The 22,205-nt window shown below is 46.5% G+C and overlaps 1 protein-coding gene across 2 annotated transcripts in view; it reads left to right on the forward strand.

The window, feature by feature from the left end:
- LOC147668997 (histo-blood group ABO system transferase-like) overlaps window positions 1-22,205 on the forward strand; it is a 223,498-nt gene that overhangs the window by 113,881 nt on the left and 87,412 nt on the right. The gene's annotated exons all lie outside the window — the stretch shown is intronic.

Raw genomic sequence — 22,205 nt, forward strand, 5'->3', positions numbered from 1 at the left:
AAGACAGTGGTCCCTATTTTTAGAAAACAGATAGTCTGTGAGGACAGACAAAACAATTTTCATACACTTGATAGGTGAAATGACTTTTGTCCAGCCGGACAAGAATTTATTTTATTTTAAATTTGATTTTAGAACAGTAATTATGAAAATGGAAGAACCATTTGGTATCAAGTGGGCACAGCCGTGACCCATATAGTACAAGACAAGACAAAACAACACAACACAACAATAGTGGCCAAGAGGGCAAAGCAAAAAATTGCATCTGTATACTATTAATCGGATGTATGACGTTACAACGCATACTATTACAACTACCTACCGTTACAACGCGACCATTACAACGCATACCATTACAACGCATAGCGCTTTGAGGTGCTGGATAGTGGTAAGTATAATTTACTATTCTAACTCCAGTCCCCGTGGACCCTAGGGAAGGTGTTGGATAGTAAATTATACTTATTCCCTATCCTAGAGCGCCCCCCAGCGCAATGCGTTGTAATGGTATGCGTTGTAAAAGTTGCGTTGTAATGGTAGTGCGGAGTAAAAGATGCGTTGTAATGGGTGTATACCCTATTAATCAGTTGTTACAGATTTTAAATTTCATTACAACACTCCACTGCAAATGATAATATTTCAGTCATATAATGCATTTGGGGGTTCAGAGGTCGACGACGTTTCGATGCCGTATTTTAATCTAGACGATAGCCGGGCAGTTTGAGTATATGTAGTAGTGCGCAGCCTAGTATAATAAATTGCTAGGTTGGACAACCATTTGTATTGAGTGACTTTTTTAGTTTTATAAAATATTTTTGAGATTTTTTGGCATCAAAAAATACAGCACAACATTTATAAAGATGCACAAATACATATTCAGTGAACTGAAAAGAAGATATCAAACACAGTACTTAAACAAGGAAATTGTCACAAATAATAAACATGGACAACTGTGATAGGCCTCAGGTCAATCAATCATTGAGGCTCCAGTCCTGAATATAGACTGAACAAGTGGACTGTTAGATTACAATAAGCCTACTTGTTATCACCTACACAAGATACACAATAGTTTTAACATAAAGTGCTATGGCTAGGAATAACATGGGAACAGATCAACAATTTGCAAGTGTATTGAGTTGACTCCTAGCGTGGTTGAGTCCAAGCGATGAGTTTATACAAATCAGCCCATTCACTGAAACCGTTTTTTAAATTATTTCACAGTGACAACGACCCCCCAGTCCATGTCCTGAGGAGAACCTGTCTAATGTTGTTGGGTACCTCCAAGATACCAAATCATTAGGGCACGCTAGGAGTCAACTCAATACACTTGCAAATTGTTGATCTGTTACTTAGATATAGTATCCCTATATCTAACCTTAACTGGACACATGTTAACCTATAAGCCACTCCTATGGAAGGCCTCCGCAATCCTGGAGGCAGAGTGCGTGGTTTCATGTGAGACGGTGCTCTAGCATGAGCTGAGCCTGTCTGCAGCTGTCGGGAACAACTCCCTTAGCTGTTCCGGGATATTGCCATACCATATACTCTTAAGTGCATTATAATCCTCGCGGTTATATGCTAACTTTGGTTTGGCTTTATCAAAACATGTCGAGTAAGGTGTCATACGATTTGGAATACTATTCCCTCGACAGTTCTGTTGACGGGGATAGCATTCCACCCTTCTAGAGGGTCACGGCATGTACATAACCTGAACCCCGGTTAGCAGTTTACTCTTGCAGTATTCGTTAAAAGCATTTAATTTCCTCTGTAGCCCCAGCTTTGTCTGGTCAGTGATGACGAGATCGTCTGCATACAATAAGCATGATACTTTCTTAACACTCATTCTGGGGCTAGCGTATGTGCTGTTGGTTGGCTGCTTGATGGCTTCTGCTCAAATATTCCTTCCCAGGAAATAGATGTGATATTTGACACTATTGCAAGATTGATGATACTGCCTTAATGATTGTTGAATGTATTGCTGTTGATAACAAGAATGTGGATTAGTCCCTTACTCTTGTGCAAAATAAAAATATAGATGATTTCTCTTCTCTTGCTTTGTGTTCATCTGGGCGGCGTGGCCAAGATGGCTGCACGGTAGGACGTGGGTTTTCGTCACCACTCATCGCCTTGTAATTGCCCAATCCCCGGTCCCCAAACAGCTGTACAGGGACCGGAACTGAGCGGAGCTTCCTCCGGTGCCAGTGTGTGTGCGATTGGCGGCTGCATCAGTGCTCTGTCCCCACGGTTCCTGCTTGGCCCACGAGGGCCCTGATGCAGTGAGGTAGCAGCGGCTATCGCGCGCCCAAACAGACCCGAGGCCCACCAAGAACACGGTAATCGCACGGGACCCTGAGCCCCTGTGCGGCTGTTGTGTGGCTCACGGGGTGAGAGAGGACCCGCAGCTGGCATTCATCGCCCAACGCGTGGACGCAGGGCTCCTCTGGTTGGGCCTCCGTGGGGCTCCCACTATCTTGTCTTCCCCTGGGCCAGAGCTGCGTGCCCGGTAGCACCAAACTCAGGACCTGTCATCCCCCCCCCCCTGCTGAGGTCTGGATAATAAGCGGACCTGGAGATAACTTACCCCGCACAATACTCTGCCCTCCACCACGATCGTGGATCCGCAGTTGGGCGTGGTGGCTCTTTCGGATTCCAGCCATTTTCTCTCTCCCCCTGCACGATCTGGACCCGGGATATAAAAGCAGCTGGGCCTGGGAACTGACGAGTGCACTGCACAGAGGGCTGGGATTCGTGGACCAGGAGCATCGCACCGGACACACACAGCCCGCCTGGAAACGACTGGTGAGTCTGGGAGTATATCCACTGTATGCCACCGACCTACAGCGACGTTCGATGGCCCGGTGGTCCCTAGGCGTGGACTCCGGCCTGTGCCATGACACTCTCGTACCCCTGAGCCTGGAGGACTGCTGGCCACCACCCTAGCGGACCCCTCATAGCCCTCCCCGCCCACCCAGCTTGGCATCATGGCGTCTGCCAGAACATAGAGGGAGAAGAACCTTAAGAAACTGCTACTGAAGCAAACATCTGGCCCAGATATAGCGACCGCGTCACCTCTGGATACGGGGCATATGGAGCAAATTGAAGGAGCAGACGGACCAGCCACAAAGGCCTTCATGATGGAGCTCTTCTACGCCTTTAAAGAGGATATATTAGACTTGAAGAGTCAACTCTCGGCTGATCTCAAAGAAGTCCGGTGAGATGTAGATGAAGTAGGTGAGAGAGTGGCCGTTCTCGAAGACCACAAGCCACACAGTTAAGAAGACCTGCACCAGCTGCAACAGGAAGTGCTCCGGCTGCAAGACCAAAATATAGACCTCCAATCCCACGCGGAGGATCTGGAGAATCACTCACGAAGGAATAATATCCGCATTCGAGCGATCCCATAGGCGCCCAGAAGGAGATGACCTGCGATCCTATGTCTTGGCTCTCTTTCGGCAGATTATAGGAGATGATGGCCCTCAAGAAATTCAGATGGACAGGGTGCATCACGTGGGCCTGCCCAGGGGAGAGAAGGACCCCCCTCCAGATGTCCTTGTCTGCATGCCCACGTCCAGCTTAAGGAGCAGATCCTCTACAGGGCCCGAGCGACCCAGCCGCTCTAGTTCCAGGGGCATTCCCGGTCCTCTTTCAGGATCTTGCAGCGTCCACGCTAGCCAAATGGAGAGATTTCTGAGTGATCACCTCCTACCTTTGCGACAATGGAATTCCCTACTTGTGGGGCCATTCGTTTCGCATCATATTGAAGCATAAAGAAAAAATTTGTGCCGGATCCGCTCTCTCGCTAAGGCTCTAGATTTGCTAGGACTGGATAACACAGCGGACGCCGAGCGGAGGGGAGCCCCAAAGGCCGGGCTTCATGTAGACTTTCACAATGGCACACTGTTGGGAAACCGACGGCCACTGTGAAACCAGACCCAGAGGAGATGGCGAAGGAACGGAAAGGGGTGATCTTCTCTCCCTCGCAACCACATGACTGTCGTGTTCACTTTGAGCAGCCTAGTTACGCATACAGGGATTGATGTCATGGAATGAGGCTGGAGGGGCTCCAAAAACGATCATTTTTCCTCATTCAGTGGAATGCACTTCTGCAGTTCTTAGTTCCCCAGATACTCTGTTTGATGGTCCGCCTCCAGGGGCCGGGCCCCTTTGCCTTGCAGACGGACTTATGCCTAATGTCCCCTTATGGGGTTAAGTAATTTTGGATTGCTTTTTTATGCCTACATGTTGGAATTGTCCATGTTATTCCTTCTGTGTTGGCCCTTTTTGGGCTGGTATTCTTATGTTTGAGAGGATTACCACTTGGTTGCTTTTGGGGTTGCTTTTTTCTTCTGGGTTAGGGAGGGTTCACCATCCAGTGAGCTTTTTTTCCTGTGCACTAACTCTTGTCTGGCGAAGTATGTCTCCCTCCTTCCCGGGGCCTCTCTCCCAGCCCTGCCCTCCAATGCATCACCCAGGGTCTTAAGAGTTGCACTAGTTGGCTTGTCCCCTATAGATGTAACTCAAGATTGTTAGCTTCAATGCCCTGGGTCTTAATAACCCTGTCAAATGGAAAGCAGTTCTTTCCCTACTTTAGCACTCGGTGGCAATGTTTGCCTTCTTCACGAAACCCATTTGCTTCATAGTGACACACACTGCATGCGCCATTGCCACTTTCCCTTACAATTTTGGTCATCTGGGAATAGCAAGCGGGTTAGGGTAGCCATCCTAGTCTCCAAACGCTCAAGAGGCTCACTGTTGGGTCCCATCGCTGAGATCAAAGGTTGACTATTTGCACTGCACTTCCGTATGGGGCATTTTCACTTCACTGTAGCATCTATTTACTTCCCAAATGAAAGATCGGAGAAATTCCTATTGGGTGCCTATGCTGACGTTCTACACACGCCCGACTCTACGGTGGTGGTGGCGGGGCGACCTCACCTTGGTGACGGATGCCTGGCTGGACCATTCAGGCTCGTGAACCGGGCGTGTGGGATCCCGATCGGCGGGAGGTGGTGACTGGCTCCGTGATGCTGGGATTCAAGACGCCTGGCGCTGCTTACACCCTGACGAGTGGGACTTTTCATACTACTCAGCTGCCCACAAGTCCTATGCCCACCTTGAACACTTCCTTGTTACCCCAGCCACTTGGACCTGCACTACAGACTCCACCATTGAAGCCCGCTCCCTGTCCGATCACGCACACATTACTTTGACCATGCGTTTTCCCTCTGTAAGTTCTTCCCTCAGATCACACTGGCACTTGCGAGATTCGCTGCTCTGATCTCCGGCTGTAGTGGAGGTTGCCTGATTGACTATTTAGCGATTAACGACATGGGTTCAACACCACTTTCCTCAGTGTGGGAAGCACTTAAATTGGTAGCGAGGGGGGCGCTGATAGCCAAAGCAGCTTATGAGAACAAGACCAGACAGTCCAAGCATGCGGCCTTGGAAGCTACTGTTAGGGAACTGGAAGCTATTCACAAATGCACTGGTGCTCCCAAAATTGGGCGGCAGTTAGAAAACAGGCATTGGCATTGCCAATAGGTCTCGCTTTTGGGACCTATAAGTATTTAGTTATGCAGCACAATATCCTTGGTGCAACAACACCAACAGGCGAGACCTATTGGTTATGCCAATGCTTGTTTTTCCAAAATCTCCCACTCTGTGAACTGGAACGGGGGAGAGGGGTCTGAGTGAGCAGGGTCATTTTGAACTGGGGGGAGGGGGGTAGTATGCTAGCTGAAGTGGATTCTTGAGGGGACAGTGAGTTGAGGGTTCTGCATACTTGCCTAGCGCTACATAGGGCATTCTGACCCGAAGATTCACCCAGCTGCGGTTTCTGAGCCCTAGATTGAGCACTAGATTGAGAGTTTTTGTGAACTGTGAATTCTTCAAGCAGGAGTCTTTGTGAGTGGAAAATTCAGCAGTTTCTGTTATATAGAGCAATGGAGTCCTGAAATCTGGAGACATAATCGGTAGGCGGGGCTTTTTTACCCGAGGTGCTGAAGGGGCCCCAGGGAACCGGTCAAATGGTGATGTCTTGAAGAGAATGTTCAGGGTTAAAACTACAGTTTGGGAATAACACATCAGCACTGAACAGAAGAAGAAAGGACAGACGCACAAGAGGGGAGGGACAAACTAATGGGATAATAGGAGAGGGCGAGGGAGTTGTGAGAGGAAATGCATGCCCGCCTGTTTTTTTAAGTTTGGCGATACGTGTCTGAAATAAGTGCCATTATTAAATCATACACAGCAGTGGGAGGGAAGAGAGTAGGTGGCGAAGAGGACACTAGGGGACGGTGAAGGAGCGGAGAGACGGGCGGAAAGGGAAAAGAGTGTGGGCAGGAAGAGGAGGAGAGAGGGCGTTAGGGAGGCAGAAAGAGGGCACAGGAGGAGAGGTGGGAATAAGGGGGCGGCCCGAGGTTAAGTGCACCGTTCAAAGTACATTATTAACACAAGCACGGCCTTGCGGCCGCAAATAGAATGCCCGCTTGGAATGTTTGCAGATTAACAGAGCTCATGCCCCCACGTTCCCATAGAGGTTTGGCATCTTGCAGCCTGAGCCAAAATGTAATTCCTTCACATGGCCACTCGCGAGAGGGGATTAGAGACGGCCACTTCATTCAATTTGGTTTAGCACCAGTGACATTACAGGCAGCGTTTATAGACGGCACATGCTGCTGAGGGGCAAGTCTTTCCCTTCTGGCTATTGAACCTCAAGAGGCCTCAAGTGCATGGGAACTTCATTTGTATGTAGTCCAAACCCTTGTGAGCTAAAAGAGGTGACAAAGGAAACAAGCATTGGCCGTGAGCGGCCCGAAATGCGATCTATGGCGGGGGAGGGGGTTAAGCGGGAGTTGTGTGCGCTCACTAAAAAAAACAAGGCGGAGAGACAAACACATTTTAAAAGGGGTGAACGTTGATGGGGTTGAGCTCGCTCTGTGGAAGAAGTGAGGTGAAGGAGATAAGTCAGCAGGAGAGAACAAGGAAAGAGTGGGAGAAGGGAAGGGGTAGGGGAGGGGATTCATGCGAGAGCCAGATGCGCATAACGGACAGCTGGTGGCCTGCAAAAGCACTTTGAAACCCCCTTACTAAATGTCTCGCCAGAGAAGTAAATGTGCTGGCTCAGGCGAGACATAAAGAGCACCTTCGGATTCGGCGCCTAGACCTTGACCGAGCTGAGCATGCTGTGGTCCGACAGAAGCACAAATACTATGTGGGCTCTAATAAAGGGGGACGTATGCTGGCTCATTGCTTGCGCAGTCAGCTCGTGGCACAGGCTATCACAGCGATACGAGGAGAGAGCAGGTCGGCGATCATGGATGATGCCGGCATACTAGCCTCCTTCCGCTCTTTTTACAAAACTCTCTATGCTGCTGACCCTTCCCTGCTGACTGAACTGAGTTAATTCAAGATGCAGTGGTCACTCTTCTTCAGCTGAAGACCATGTAGGCTCCAAGCCCTGATGACTTTAGCTCTCTTTTTTATAAAACTTTCTGTGTCGAACTGGCCCCCGCTGCTTACCCGCTTGTTCCACTCCTTCGCTGACACGGGACCCTTACAGCCTCAATATTTCAGGCTTCTATCTCGGTCATCCCCAAGCCCGGAAAAGACCCAGGGCTTTGTAGTTCCTACCGCCCAATCTCCCTATTGAATCTAAACACAAAGCTGTTCTCCAGCATTCTGGCATACCGGTTGAACTCTCACATGCCGGGTTTAGTTGACCCGGACCAATCCGGCTTCATCCCGGGTCAGCAATGTGGGGGCAATACCAAACGACTCTGCCTCCTAATTGACCAGGTGCAACAGTCCAAAGAAGAAGCCCTACTGCTAGCGGTCGACGCGGAAAAGGCCTTCGACCATGTGCTTTGGCCATAATTATTTTCTACTCTTGCGCGTTTTGGGCTGGGGCCTAGGTTTTGACAGTGGATTGCTAGCATCTATAGTGCTCGAACAGCAGCTGTTCGGGTCAATGGCTTGCTTTCAAATGGCTTTCCAGTGGAAAGGGGGATGCGGCAAGGCTGCCCCCTCACCCATTTGCTCTTCGCCCTTTATATGGAGCCCTTCGCCCAACGGCTTGGGGACAACCCCACAGCGCAAGGTATCCCATTCCACTTAGATCACCATCTTATCATCTCTATGCAGATGACATCATCTTTTCGGTGGCTCATTCCTTGACCTCCCTGCCAGCTATTGTGGATGACCTACGGACCTTCAGCCAGGTCTCTTGCTTTAAAATTAATATGTAGAAATCTCAAATTCTCAACCTCACCGCAGCCCAGCCAACGGTTGACGCCTTACGGGCCAGCTTCGACTTTGACTGGGTGTCGGACGGTATTACATATCTTGGATTGGTCCTCCACAAAGGTCTTGCGAAAACAGCGGACGTTAACTATGTGCCCCTTCTATCACACATCCATGCAGACCAGGCCCACTGGCGGCGCCTGCCTCTGTCATGGTTTGGTAGGCTGTCTGCTGTTAAAATGAACATATTACCGTGGCCCCTGTATTTTTTCCAAATTCTCCCCTAAGGAGCCCCTGCAGCATTTGCTTTGCCCTATTCAAACCGCGATCGAGTGCTTTGTGTGGGGTCCGATCTCCCCTTGTTTGCAAAGGACTTTACTTAAGCATGGGCGGAAAAAACCGTTTCGCTCGCGGATTTTGGGGATTTTCAGTAAATTCACAATCCGCGAGATTCGCGAATCTCCCGCAAAATCCGCAAATCCGCGAGCAGCGGATTTTATGGCTTGCTCGCACTGTTCGCGTGAGTTCGCGGCTTCCCAGTACAACTTCGCGCCCCGCGAATAAGCGCAAAATTGCAGAAATACGATCTGAGCAAAACTGAAACTACTTACCAGGTTCAAAAGTTCAGGCTCATCATTAGTAGCCATTTCCTGTAGTGCTTCCTGAGGGGCCCCTCCAGAGTTCAGTTGCCAGTTGCAACTATTATGTGACCCTGCTCTGAACCTCAGAATAGTTACACATATGCCACAAAGGTCCTCAATTACAGCTAAGGGAGACAAGCAGGAGCCAGGCTGGAAGTTCAAATCCATTATTCAGCCCCTAATTCATTATTGTCAGTTGGGGCAGGGCAGGTGTTGTAACTAATTTTGCAACAATGAAAGCACTTAGCAAGTGCAAAAGATCACTAATCAGGAAGCACTAAGGAAGCAGGTGCCAGCTAAAAAAATATTCTGTGACACATTAATCAGCCCCAAATTAATTCAGGTCACTTGAGGCAGGGAAGGTGTGCTTGCTTTGCCACAATAATGTACACTGACTGGACAACCAGAGGGTGCTGTGATGAAACAGAGGGTGGCATGGGTGGGCCAGAGGGTGGCATGAGTAGTCAGAGAGTGGCAGTGGTGACAGAGAGTGGCAGTGATGAAGAAGAGTGTCCCAAACAGGCTGGACACGTAGAAACAACAAGTTCGCGAAACTTGCGACCCGACAGGTAAGTTCGCGTTTGCGAAATTGTACAAAACCCTCGCGAACTGGCAGAAACCCGCGCGAACAAACAAAAAAAAAAAATCCGCAAATTCGCGAGAATTCGCGGATTTTGCGAATTGCGAGTTCACAAATCCGCAAAATTCGCGAACGCGAGATTCGCAAAATTCGCCCATGCTTAACTTTACTACAATGCCCTAAGAAGGAGGGCTGCCTCGCCTTCCCTAACATTACCCATTACTTCCAAGCTTCACTATACACTACCTAGTGGAATGGAATCGTCCTATGACAGAGAAATACTGGGTATTTATGGACCAGAGGATGGCGGGCCACCACATCTGGTGTGATGCCTGGCTACCAAGAACTACTTGTGCCTGGGTGCTCTAATCCTCGCTGGTCACCCGCCCCTCACTTCTAGTTTGGGACAGGGTCTCTCTGCGGGCTAACTTGACTATGTTTCCCTCGCCAATGACACTGATTTTCTCGAATCCTGCCTTCCCACCTGAGATGGATAAAAAGGTCGCAGCATGCTGGTAAGAGGGTGGTTGCAAGACCATAGGGCAGAGGTCTTCAAACTTTTGTAGGTTGAGCCCCCCCAGCTCACTTTTTTCAGCTGTTGGGCCCCCCCCCAAAACCTGACAGAAATTTCTGGAATCTGGTACACTACATAATTTACCGCCGCGCCAAACCCGGGGCCATATCCAGCATATAATGTCCAACATAATAAGAGTGTTTAGTTAAGTGCAGGTTTGTGAGTGGGGGTGCTGAAAGGACAGATTATTACATAGCTCAAACCACCATTTTCCTACATAAAATGTGCACAAATTGTTTTTACTAGGATGCTTTGTTTTACACATGACATTGATTGATAACACCACCAACATAAATGTTACGGGTGTGCCCGTTTTTCGTCACAGACGCTCAATCTGTGGATGGATTTTTGAGAATGAGAAGCGAGTTGTCTGAATGCAAGGTGCATTCCAAGACACTTGAAGTAACTCAGAATGTTATTGAGGGCAGAGTAGGGTTTCAAACGTGTTAAACCATGGGCAGTCACAAACTTTCTCTCGGGGGCCAAATTTACAGTGTGGTTTGTGTCCGAGGGCCGCACCGGTGGGGGCAGGGTAAGTGGGGGAGGGGGCGGGGCTAGAGAAAACAAAAAAAAATGAGGTTGAACAGAGGTCCCTGCAGCAGACGCCTTCGTCCACTGAGCCACCAGACCAGGCATACACACATCTCTCTCTCACTCTCTCTCTCTCTCCATCTCTCTCCCTATCTCCCTCTGTCTCACTCCCACTGTCTCACTCCCTCTCACTCCCTCTCTCTCCCTCCCTGTCTCACTCACTCTGACTGTCTCACTCCCTCTCTCTCTCTCTCTGTCTCTCTCTCTCTGTCTGTGTCTCCCTCTCTCTCTGTCTCCCTCTCTCTCTGTCTCCCTCTCTCTCCTTCCCTATCCCTCTCTGTCTCCCGCTCTCTCCTACCCTCCTCACTCTGTCGCCCTCCTCACTCTGTCGCCCTCCCCCTCCCTCCCTCTGTCACCCTCTGTCTCCCTCTCTCTTCCTTTCTCATTCTCTCCCTCTCCCTTTCTCTGTCTCCCTCCCTCTCCTTGTCTACCTCTGTCTGTCTCCCTTTCTCTGTCTCCCTCTCTCTCCCTCTCTTTGTCGCCCTCTGTCTGTTTCCCTCCCTCTCCCTGTTTCCCTCCCTCTCCCTCTCTTTATCTCCCTCTGTCTCCCTCCCTCTCCCTCTCTTTGTCTCCCTCTTCCTGTCTCCCTTTCTCTGTCTCCCTCTCTCTGTCTCCCTTTCCCTCCCTCCTTTGCTCTCCCTCTGTCTGCCTCCCTCTCCCTTCCCCCTTTCCCACCTCCGTCGCTCTCACTCTGTCTGCCTCCCATTCCCTCCCTCCTTTCCTTCCCTCCCTCGCTCTCCCTCTGTCTGCCTTCCTTTCCCTCCTTCCTTTCCCTCCCTCCCTCGCTCTCCCTCTGTCTGCCTCCCTTTCTCTCCCTCCCTCTTCCTCCCTTTCCCTCCCTCCCTCGCTCTCCCTCTGTTGCCTCCATTTCCCTCCATCCCTCTCCCTCCCTCCCTCGCTCTCCCTCTGCCTGCCTCCCTTTCCCGCTCCTCTACTTAAGCACACACAAGCAAGCATTTGCAAACATTTGTTCCAACGGAGACACTTTGGTGAATTGGAAAGCTGAAAGCCTTGCTATATTTAGTACGTAAATATAAGGTAAGGTACTTTTAATATTATAATTTAAGAACGCATTCTTGTTACCTTCCTTAACGTTTTTAAAAATATATTTGTATATTTATCAAAAGTACACTAAAAAGTACATCTATCATTGAGATGTGGGAATTGTTACAGTACTTAGCTGCAACCCTCCAAATAGAGGTGTCCTCAAGGCAGTTAAATACAGCTTTGTTATTGTGCCCATTCAAATGGTGGCCTCTCAGATGATGCTCCTATTCTGCGGGAGTCAAGCAGCACGGAATGTGTAAATTCGCCCCTAATGCATCTGGACTAGCTTGCCTCAACAGTCAGATGTACAATTGTAGCACTATCATGGACCCTTGACTTGCTTTAGCATTTCTCACTCTTTTAAGATGGGACTTTGCCTGAAAGCGCCTCAAGGTCATCATGATTCGTGTGCGCTATAGCCCAGCTGACCCCTCGTAACTTCTGCCAGAGTGCATGATGGTGGTAGGAGGTAACTGAGCGGGTTCACACATCTGCTGGAGAAACGTCCTTGCAGGCTGCAGAGTGTGAGTTTGAATCCTAGCAGGGCCGGCTGCGCACCGTCCTCCCACTGTCAGGAAAATGACTATCATGGAGATGCGGGAATTGTTACAGTACTTAGCCGCAACCCTCCAAATAGAGGTGTCCTCAAGGCAGTTAAATACAGCTTTGTTATTGTGCCCATTCAAATAGTGGCCTCTCAGCTGATGCTCCTATTGTGCGGGATATTCCCCTAATGCAACGTTCGAACATAGTGCTACATAAAACTATATTAAACAATGCACCACGGACCCTTTTAAAAACAAATAGATAAAAAACAATGCCATTTAAAATACCAACAACTTCAAACGTTGCTAATGCGAGACCTATTGCATTGCAAATGCTTGTTCCTTCTTCCCTCTCTCTCCCTCCCTCTACCTGCCTCTATCACCCTCTTCATCTCATCCTGCCTGTCTGTGCCCGGGCTGATACAGCTTCAGGGCACACACACACACACCCCTGCACCCAAGCACTTCACAGGTCTTTAAAAGACCATTTGTATGTTATTGAGGCTTCTGTATTTCACCTCTGGGGACAGACAATCAGGAATGTGGGTTAAGGGACCATTGGCAAGCACCACAAATCAATTGCTATAAATGTGTCAAAATGAGGCTGCAACAATATGTCCTGTTTCATGGTCTGAATGTTGTGACTTTGCCCAATTTCTGGATGATTTTGTTCTTTACGATTTTGTGCTCTTGGTATGGATTCACTTCATTTCAAAGGGGGGCCGGGCTCCGTGTCAACTTTAAATGCTTCCTGTTTGCAATTGGCGCTGTTCCCATTTTTTCATGAACCATAATTTGCATTTGGGCTCAGTCACCTAAAGCAGCGCCTCCCACATCACCATGGCTTCTGTGAATATCATCAGAAACCATCACAGACCTCTTTTCATAAATTAAATGTCCTCGAAAGGCAGTTTTCGGTTTAGTAGAGGAGACTTCCTGCCTCCTTGCTGAAGCTGAATGAATTAACCCCCTCCTGGGAGGGTAAACATAATAAAAGAATGGGCACTTCGTGCCTCGTCGATTACCCCTCCCTCTTCCCTCGGCTTGCCACAGAGAACAAAGGTGAAATTAGAGAGTAGTTGTGAAATTAGAGAGGAGTTCGCGCCCCCCCAAGGATGGTGTCGCGCCCCCCTAGGCGGGCGCGCCCCACAGTTTGAAGAACTCTGCCATAGGGCATCTATTCGACATCCAGGGTCTCATCCTCTTTCGGGATCTACAGGAGGAATATGGCCACCACAGCTCTGATCTCTTCCTCCATTCCCAAATGACACATTGGATCTTGGGAGCCAAGACACACCCTTTGCACATCGACCAATGAAACTGTTTGAGAAATGGCTCATTAGTAAAAAGGACAATCATGGGCTTATTTCTGAAATATACTCCTTTCTCACTCAAGGCATCCAGACAGTCCGCCCAGCAGGGCAGAGACGCTGGAAGGCGGAACTGGGGCGCACACTGTCCGATAAGGAATGAAAAGATATTTTTCTACAGGTCCCATCACACAGCACACTCCTTGGGTCACGCTAAGACTGCCTTTAATAATGTGACCTATTGGTACTGTACCCCAGCCCACCTAGCTAAGTGGCACTCTCGTTGTGACGGCCTCTGCTGGCGAGGTAGTGGTAGTCCTGGTACCCTCCTCCATCTGCTTTGGCACTGCCCAAAGCTCACGCGTTACTAGGAGAGAATATTGGACGATATTGAGAAGGCCTTCCACACCACCATCCCCAGGCTTCCGGCTTACACTCTTCTCTAGTCCTACCCAATGTGCTGACCTTTCCCCTGCACTCTATAGAGAGAAACAGATAGCGCTTGGGTTGAATGTCGTACACCCGATGATTCTGGCTGGGTGGAAATCCGATAGGATCCCGGATCACACACAATGGTTGCATCAACTCTGGTATCTTTTAGATATAGAGAGACGCTTGATGGCTACTTTAGGAAAATGCACAGATTATGCCAAGATTTGGGCCCCCTTCATAGCTATCCTCTCCACTGAATTCGGGAACTGACCTGCCCTAACTATCTCCGGATCCTGAAACTGTTCCTTGAGGACAGTTCCCCCGCATAATATGGTAGCTCTCCACTGGACTTACTAACCCTTAGGACTAGTAGTGGACCTGCATTCTACAGTAACTACAGGCTGGAGTCTTCCTTTTTTCTTTGTTTCTTGCACACTGGGGAGGTGGGGAGGGGGTGGGAAGGGGAGTTGACTTTTCCTTTTGTTGTTCCTTGTGTTTTGTTAAAAGCAGAACCACTATTAAGCTTCGATCTGTCACAGACTGTTGGCTACTACTGCTTACATGCTTGGCTGTACACTGGACCATATGACCATCCATCCGTAAGGGATGTGGTTGCTGACTCCCCCCTCCTTTTATATACCCAGCCTGCCCTTCTCTGGGTTGTAGGCGACATGCTGTGTTAACTAACAGTCTGTATGCTTTCAATCATAGTCTTATTGTCAGGTCCTGATCAGACGTCAGCCGGCCCGCTGGGTTGTAGGCGCAATTGCCCTGTTTTGCTTTGCCTTGGGTTCTACCAATAAAAATTGATTCAGTACTAAAATGTGTTCATCTCTGTTGACCCAGGTGCAGTTGTCATGTGCCATTCTGCTCCTGATTTTGTCTTTCAGATTGACCTGGTGTATTCGCCACTGCAATCTACCTGTGTCATGGTGTATATTTTGACAGGTAATGTACATGATTTTGGATGTTGCTCTCCAAATGTTTTCCAGAGACTCATGGATATAGTGTTACACACTTTGTGCCACTCATACTATCATGGGTGACTAAAGTTCCCATGACCAGACTGCACATGGTCAAACGGTGACGCCAGGTAACCTATAGTCATGGGTACAGATATTTTTGCCTGTACCCTAGTAGATCAACTGACCTCTGATCTGCCTGTGAAAATGTGTGTAGCAAGTCCATTTCAGTGAATGTAAGAGGTATATATGTGAAGCAAGGGAGTAGGCAAAACATTAAAATACCCCCCACTTCAAACCAAAGCTCTTATGGCACCAAGCAAATGAAGCAAGTCATCACAACCCTCCTCAGAAGAGCTCTCTTGTCTATTTCATCCATGCATCTATCCATTCATCCTTCTATCCACCTGCTGATATCCACAATTTCACCTTTATATTCCGTCATGCATTCATTCTTTCATCAATCGTATTTCACCATTCTGTCCATCCATCCATCCATCCATCCATAGTCAAACTTATTCATCCATCCATCCTTTCTGTCATCTATCCATCCATATATCCCTCCATCTACCCTTTCACTGCATCCATCCTTGCACTCATCCATCCTTCTTCCCTTTCACTCATGCATCCATCATTTTACTCAGCCATCCAATCATTTATCCTCTCACTATCCTTCCACTCAACCACTCATCCATCCACTCATTTACACTTTCATTCATCCATCCACTCACTCATCCATCCATGCCTTCACTCATCGATCCAGCCTTTAATTCTTCTATCCACACTCCCTTTCACTTATCCATTTACCCTTTAATTCATCCATCCTTTAATTCACCCATCCTTTCACTCATCCATCCACCCTTTCACTTCACCCATCTACCTTTTCACGCCATGCATCTGTCCATCCTCTTCCACTCATCCCATCATCAATCTATCGACCCTCTTTTACTCAGCCATACATCCTTTCACTCAGCCATTCATTCATCCATCTAACCTCCCTTTCACTCATCCATCCCTCCTTTCATACATCCACCTTCTCACTAATGCATCGATTCTTTCATTCATCCATCCTTTCATCCATCCTTTAAATCATCCATCCATATACCCATTAACCATCCTTTTACTCACCCATCTATTCACTCTTTCACTCACTCCCCTTTGTCTGCCAAGTTGCAGACAGAAGAGACCTATCAGCTCAACCCCCACTGTAGCTTCCAAAGTAGGGGGTTCACGAAGCCCCAGGGTCCACCCTCTCACCCATCTATCCATCCATCCTTTATTTTGCCCATCCCTCTACCCACCCTTACATTCCAGCCATCAATCCATCCACCCACTCTTTCACTAATCCATCCATTCTTTCTCATCATCCATCCACTCTTTCACTTATCTATCCATTCACCTTCCATCCTTCCACCCATTCACCCACCCCCCTTTCATTCATTCATCCATTCTTCTACTTATACATCCGCCCTTTCACCCATCCTCCCATTCATTCATCCACGCATTCACCCTTTCTTTTGTCCATCCGCCCAGCATCCCTTTCATTCATTCATTCTTTCACTTATCCATCAGCCACACTTTTATCCGCTCATCCTTATAACCCCCTTTCACTCACATTCCTATACATCAGTCACTTCATTCACCCAACCAACCACCCCCCCCCCCTTCACGTTAATTAGAGCCTTTTTTCTGCCGAACTGCAGACAGAAGAGACCCACCATGAACTCCAACCCCACCGTAGCTGCTAAAGCAGAGGGTTCATGACATCCTGATGCGAAGTAGTGCTTGGATGCATGATGGTGTGGTACCCTTAGATGAGGACTCTCTCTATACACATGGGCCAAAACGTTGCGAGGTGCTTAATATGTTTAGTAGAAGTCAGAAATGGCCTGTCTCCCGTTCCCTGCATGCCCGTGTTGGTGTCCAAACCTGTTGCATCCTCTGTAAAGTGTATGTGTCTGGAATTGATTCACATCCTATAGAATACAGTTCTGAGACTTGATTGAAGGTGAAGCGTAGGTTTATTTTCTTGTAACAAACACCCACAACCGGAGCCGTTCAGTCGTGAAGAAGCCAACGTCCAGTATGAGGTTCCAGGGAATCTTCACGACTGAAGGACAACATGCTAGAACACAGAGTGGGTCATAAACATCGAACGAGTCTCGTGGGTGCACGCGACTCTCAGCAATTACAGAGAAGATTAGGAAACATGCCTATGTAATTATACAACACGTACCTTTCAAAGGAGCAGCGAGAGCTCTTTATTGCCACCTTTACTGATCTTTCCCTATGCCAGCAGATCAGTGTATGGCCTTTCACTTATTGCCTGAGCAAAGGTCTATGACCAAGGCCATAGCCATTGTCACACACGTACCAAACAAACTTTGGAATTGCCAGTATGTCTGGCTTTCAAGGAATGTTGTATGGTAATATGAAGCATTGGAACGGATACTTATTTGTGTGGGAGCAAAGAACTGTAGAGTAATATGGAGTATGTTAAAAAGTCGGGTGACAGTTGCAATTATGAGCTAGACCTAAACATTCTTGTAGGTTAATCACTGCCCTCCTATCTGTGCTGCTGCCAGAGATAAATACCATAGGTTTTCTAGTTATCTAAGACACCCTAATAGCATTACAATGGCATGTGTGTGTCCTTGAAATTACAAGCTCAGGCAGCTGAATAAATAAACTAAATGTTCAGAGCTATGTGGTGGGAAAGCACTTTTTTGTGGAAGCATACAACTTCTGGGTAATCAAACCATGTACTCCTGACTCCCAACATGTGGGAGGAGCCAAAGATCCTCTCTAGTGATGCTCACATAATTGCCTGCATGGGCCAAGCCAGAGCATAACAAGCATTTGCAATGCAATAGGTCTTGCATTTGTGAAAGTTAAAGCTGTTGGCTTTGAAAATGACAATTTTTTTTTACTTTTGTTTTTTAATTTGCAGTGGCGTTTTTATATTTACAAAGCGCTATTGACATTTGCATGACTTTGCGGCGCTGGAGAACCATAAAATGGGAAATAGGTTATATGGAAGGGGAGACAAGAGTAATATGCTGCCTGAAAAAAACGAGACCTATTGCTTTGCAAATGCATCTTTTTAGTTTCACTTCTGACTTCTGCCCCAATATCAGCACTACTCACTACCCTATAGAGCGCTGTCATTGTCTCTATAGAGAGACCATCAGCATTCTGTGTGCCCTCTAGAGGGGCAACACCAGCAGGACTCATGCCCCTGAAGCTGAAGCATAAGCACTGTTCAGGCTCCCTGCATAGGAGCATGGCAGACACACACACACTCTACGAGAGGAGGTCGTGCTGGAGCGCCCTGAGGGGAGGTACATTAACTTGCTATATCTTGTAGGTTTCTGTGCAGGATGTTTATGTCAGAGTGCCGTGGGGGATACAAGTGTCAGCTGTGGAGCACCCAGTGCCAAAATGGAAAGCTTTTTCCCCTGCAGGCCCACCCCTGGCTGCGCTCCCTTGAAGCGCCTTGGGATGGGAGTATGATGAGAGCACCCTCTGCTGGCCTCTGTGTGTAAGTTAATGAATACATAGTCCTGGTGTTGTGTCCTAGTTTGGAAACTTTCCATTTCTTTTTTTTTTTGTTTTAGTTTTTTTGTTTGTTTTTTTTGTCCTCAAACGCCAAAGATATTCTCAGAGTACATTTTGTCGATACCATCTGCTACGCAGCAGATAAACACCGTCACCTGTCATGGACTCCGAAGATCTTAATAGATGCACTTTCCGCAGATACCCTAAAAAAAATGGTCAGTTCAGTTCTTCTATCTTGCCATCCATGGGACTGAACCTAGGGTATTTAGTTCTGCAAAAAGGCATAATCATTGGACAATTTAGGTCAATGCTCACAGTTTATCCAACCAGGCAACAGAGGGGATCCAGAAATGCTTTTTCCTTTTCTAATTTACCCTATCTAGGTTCAATGTATGTTTGATTGCATTAATCCAATCTAAATAGGTTGGTGGGGTATCTTTTAACCAGGATTTACAAATTTCTCTACGAGCGAGTATAATTAAATATAACGGCAGCTTGTTAACGTCTCGAGAAAGTGATTCATAATTAGAAAAGATGCCAAAAAGATTTGTGTTACGCTCACCTGTATGTCAAAATTTAACAAAATTTCCATACCTTCACATACCGCATGCCAAAAATTATGCAAAACAGGGCACGTTAAAAACATATGAAGATCATCCGCTTTTTCCTGCTGGCACTTTGGACAACAGGGAATAGTACCTATCGAAAAATTAGAAAGCTTAGCTGGGGACCAATATACTCTGTGAAGAGAAAACAAATGGTTCCGTTTTAAATTGGCAGGAGATACTGTGGTGTGTAATGAATCAAAGGATACTTGCCATAGTTCATCTGCATCTTTATCAGGAATGTGGTCTCCCCATAGCTGGACTGGCAAGATGAAATTACCATCCTCTGCTTCCAAGATAGTCCAGTACAAAGTTGATGTCTTTACCTTGCTACTCTTCCCCTGAAGCAGTTTCTCCAAGACATTTGTTACTCCCACTACTGTCCCCACAACCTGACTCCAGCTCTTAATTTGGAGATATTTAAACTTGGATAAATTGCTCTCAGTCAAAATGGAAATCTCATCCCATCGTAACAATGACCCCTTGGGCATTAACAGGGACCAGTATTTTATGTCGGCATCCAACAATGGCTTTGCGAGGACATCCTTGGTCTACTCTGGAGAGCCCGGTGACTCCCAGACATCATCATATTGTCTCACAACTAAAATGATACTGGAAACAGCAACGAAAACAGAGGGGACTGATATGAATAGACATCTACTCCAAAGAGAGAACTTTTGGATTTTCAAAATGAACTCTATGAGGCCCCACGGGCTTAATGATCTAATTGAATTTGCGTATTACCTGTAATTTGTCTTTTTTCACCTATATATTACTTGTAATGTATGAGATGTCTTATGTTTTAACCCATTGGTTTGACATCAAATTTAGGATTATATTCTCGTAGTCTGAATAATCTCACTACAAGTGCCCTAATAATTCGCTTAGCTCCCACTTTTATGTTTTACTTATTTTTTCCATTCCTGGTAATCATGAGCACTTTTAGTCTCTTGTCTATCTTTTTCATTCTACCCACATCTTAACCGTACTTAAGTCGGTCGTTTAGTTTTAGTATCACGTGATCGGAACTATATGCCCAATCACGATCTACTTCATGCACACGCGGAAAACCAGAGAGCGAAATACAAAGAGACCGTGTGTCTTCTAGATGTAAGTACCCTCAGTGGGAGCACACTGGACCTTGTATAACGTTACCGTAGAGACTTGTCTACAAAGGCTTACTATTTTTTTGTTTCACAAAGTTATGTTATTTCAGGAATGCCTACATACTACAAGTCTGGCATGTAAGTCTTATATTTTTTCTCACGCCGAGATTTTTCTCACGTCGATTTTGTGGTATCACAATCATGAAACACTTTTCACTTATCACGCATTGGGGCACCATGTGAATATGCATTATGTATCAATATATCACACAACAATAGAGCGAATTAGAATATCATAATCCTAATGTTGATTCTGATTTCATACATATACTTTCTTTAGAGATGCTCCCTGACGAAGGGTTTATCACCCGAAATGCATAGGAGTTGAAGCCAGATGCATTCGAATTATTGCTACCATGTGAAAACAACATAACGTCATAAATTTACTTTTTACAAAAGAAGGAATTAAAATTTCCATTCAAAAACTTTATTGAGAAATCGTTTTTGGAAACACTTTGAAAAACATTCACTGTGGAGATCTTGGTATTACATCCAAGAACAAGAAGGTGTGCTTAAAGGGATGGGACCAACTATCCTGTTGGAATCACGTGTTTTTTTGTTGATTTGTTTGTTGATTTGTTGACGCCCTGGACACGAGGCGTTACCTTTGAAGCACCCGTAAATTTTTCAACCTTCAGAACATAGCTATAAACATTTACTAATAGGCTGTGCACGAATTACTATTTCTACAAGTATGACTCCCAGATAGGAGCCATAGCTGTATAGTATCAGAAATTCAAAGATTTCCTTAGTTTTGCCCAGGTAAACGCCATATCCCTCAGCAACTTCAATCGCACCTTTTTGAAAAAGTGCGGGTCCCCAAACTTATGCAAAAAAACATGGGTTCCCCCTTTAATTTCTGTCAACATTTCCTTGAACATTGCACCCACTTCTGATCCATCTGGCTTGTCGAAAAGCATTTTCCCTGCCTTAAGTAACATTGTCCAGGCATAAAGCTGCAAGTCTGGGGCACACAAGTTTTGGGGTCTCGGAGAAGAATCAACAAGAAATTAAATCATTCTGTGAAAAGCTAGAGGGAAGCGGGCACTGGGTGGGGAGCATGTGGGGGAAAAATAAAATAAAAAATGTCTGATTCGCCAATTTAGGCCATTTAATGAAATATACCATCTCTCAGGGTAGCAATGTCACAAGTTACATCAGCTCAGGATATATATTTGAAGGTCTTAACATGGAATCTAAATGGCTTGAGGGTAAAACATAGAAGGGAGAGAATATTTCAATATCTTAAAGATGCGCCAGAGCAAAATTTTTATTCTCTAAGAGACTCATCTCACAGCTAATAAGTTAAGGGAGTTTTGCAAGAGGAAAAAGTGGATACAGGATGTTATATGCACCTCTCAGTAAGTAACTATAAGGGGGGTTGCTATTTTGGTTAAAACTAATGCTGCTCTCGTAGTGGAAGACTCCAAAGTCGATAAGAAGGTTAAATGGGCCATAGTGAGGATTAGGTATCATACTTATAAATTTACAGTTGCTGGGTACTATGGTCCAAACATGGATGATCCGGTCCCGCTTAGAGAGATGCTGGAAGAACTCCTAGACTTTAAAGATCCGCTAATTTTAGCGGGAAATTTTAATTTAGTTCTGGACCCTCCAATTGATAAAACATATAAGGATAAATCCATATATAAAACAAGATCTCTCCTGATGAATGCAATGCATCAAATGAGTTGGTTGGATATATGGAGGAAATAATGGGGGACTAAAAAGGAATATACTTTTCATAATAAGAAGCTGGGACATAAATCTAGACTTGACTTCTTCTTGATTGCTTAAGAATTACGGGGTGTTGTGGAGAATGTTAAGAATTTAGGAGGGCACCTGTCAGACCATTCGGCCGTCTCTTTAGTTTTGAAGCTGTCTGAGCAACAGAGCACTAAAAGGTCGACTCTGGATCGAAGTATTTTGCTCGAGGATGAAGTGGTAAAAAAATTGTTG

The sequence above is a fragment of the Lissotriton vulgaris genome, unplaced genomic scaffold, assembly GCF_964263255.1.
Source record: "Lissotriton vulgaris unplaced genomic scaffold, aLisVul1.2 SCAFFOLD_2266, whole genome shotgun sequence".
Classification (NCBI taxonomy): domain Eukaryota; kingdom Metazoa; phylum Chordata; class Amphibia; order Caudata; family Salamandridae; genus Lissotriton; species Lissotriton vulgaris.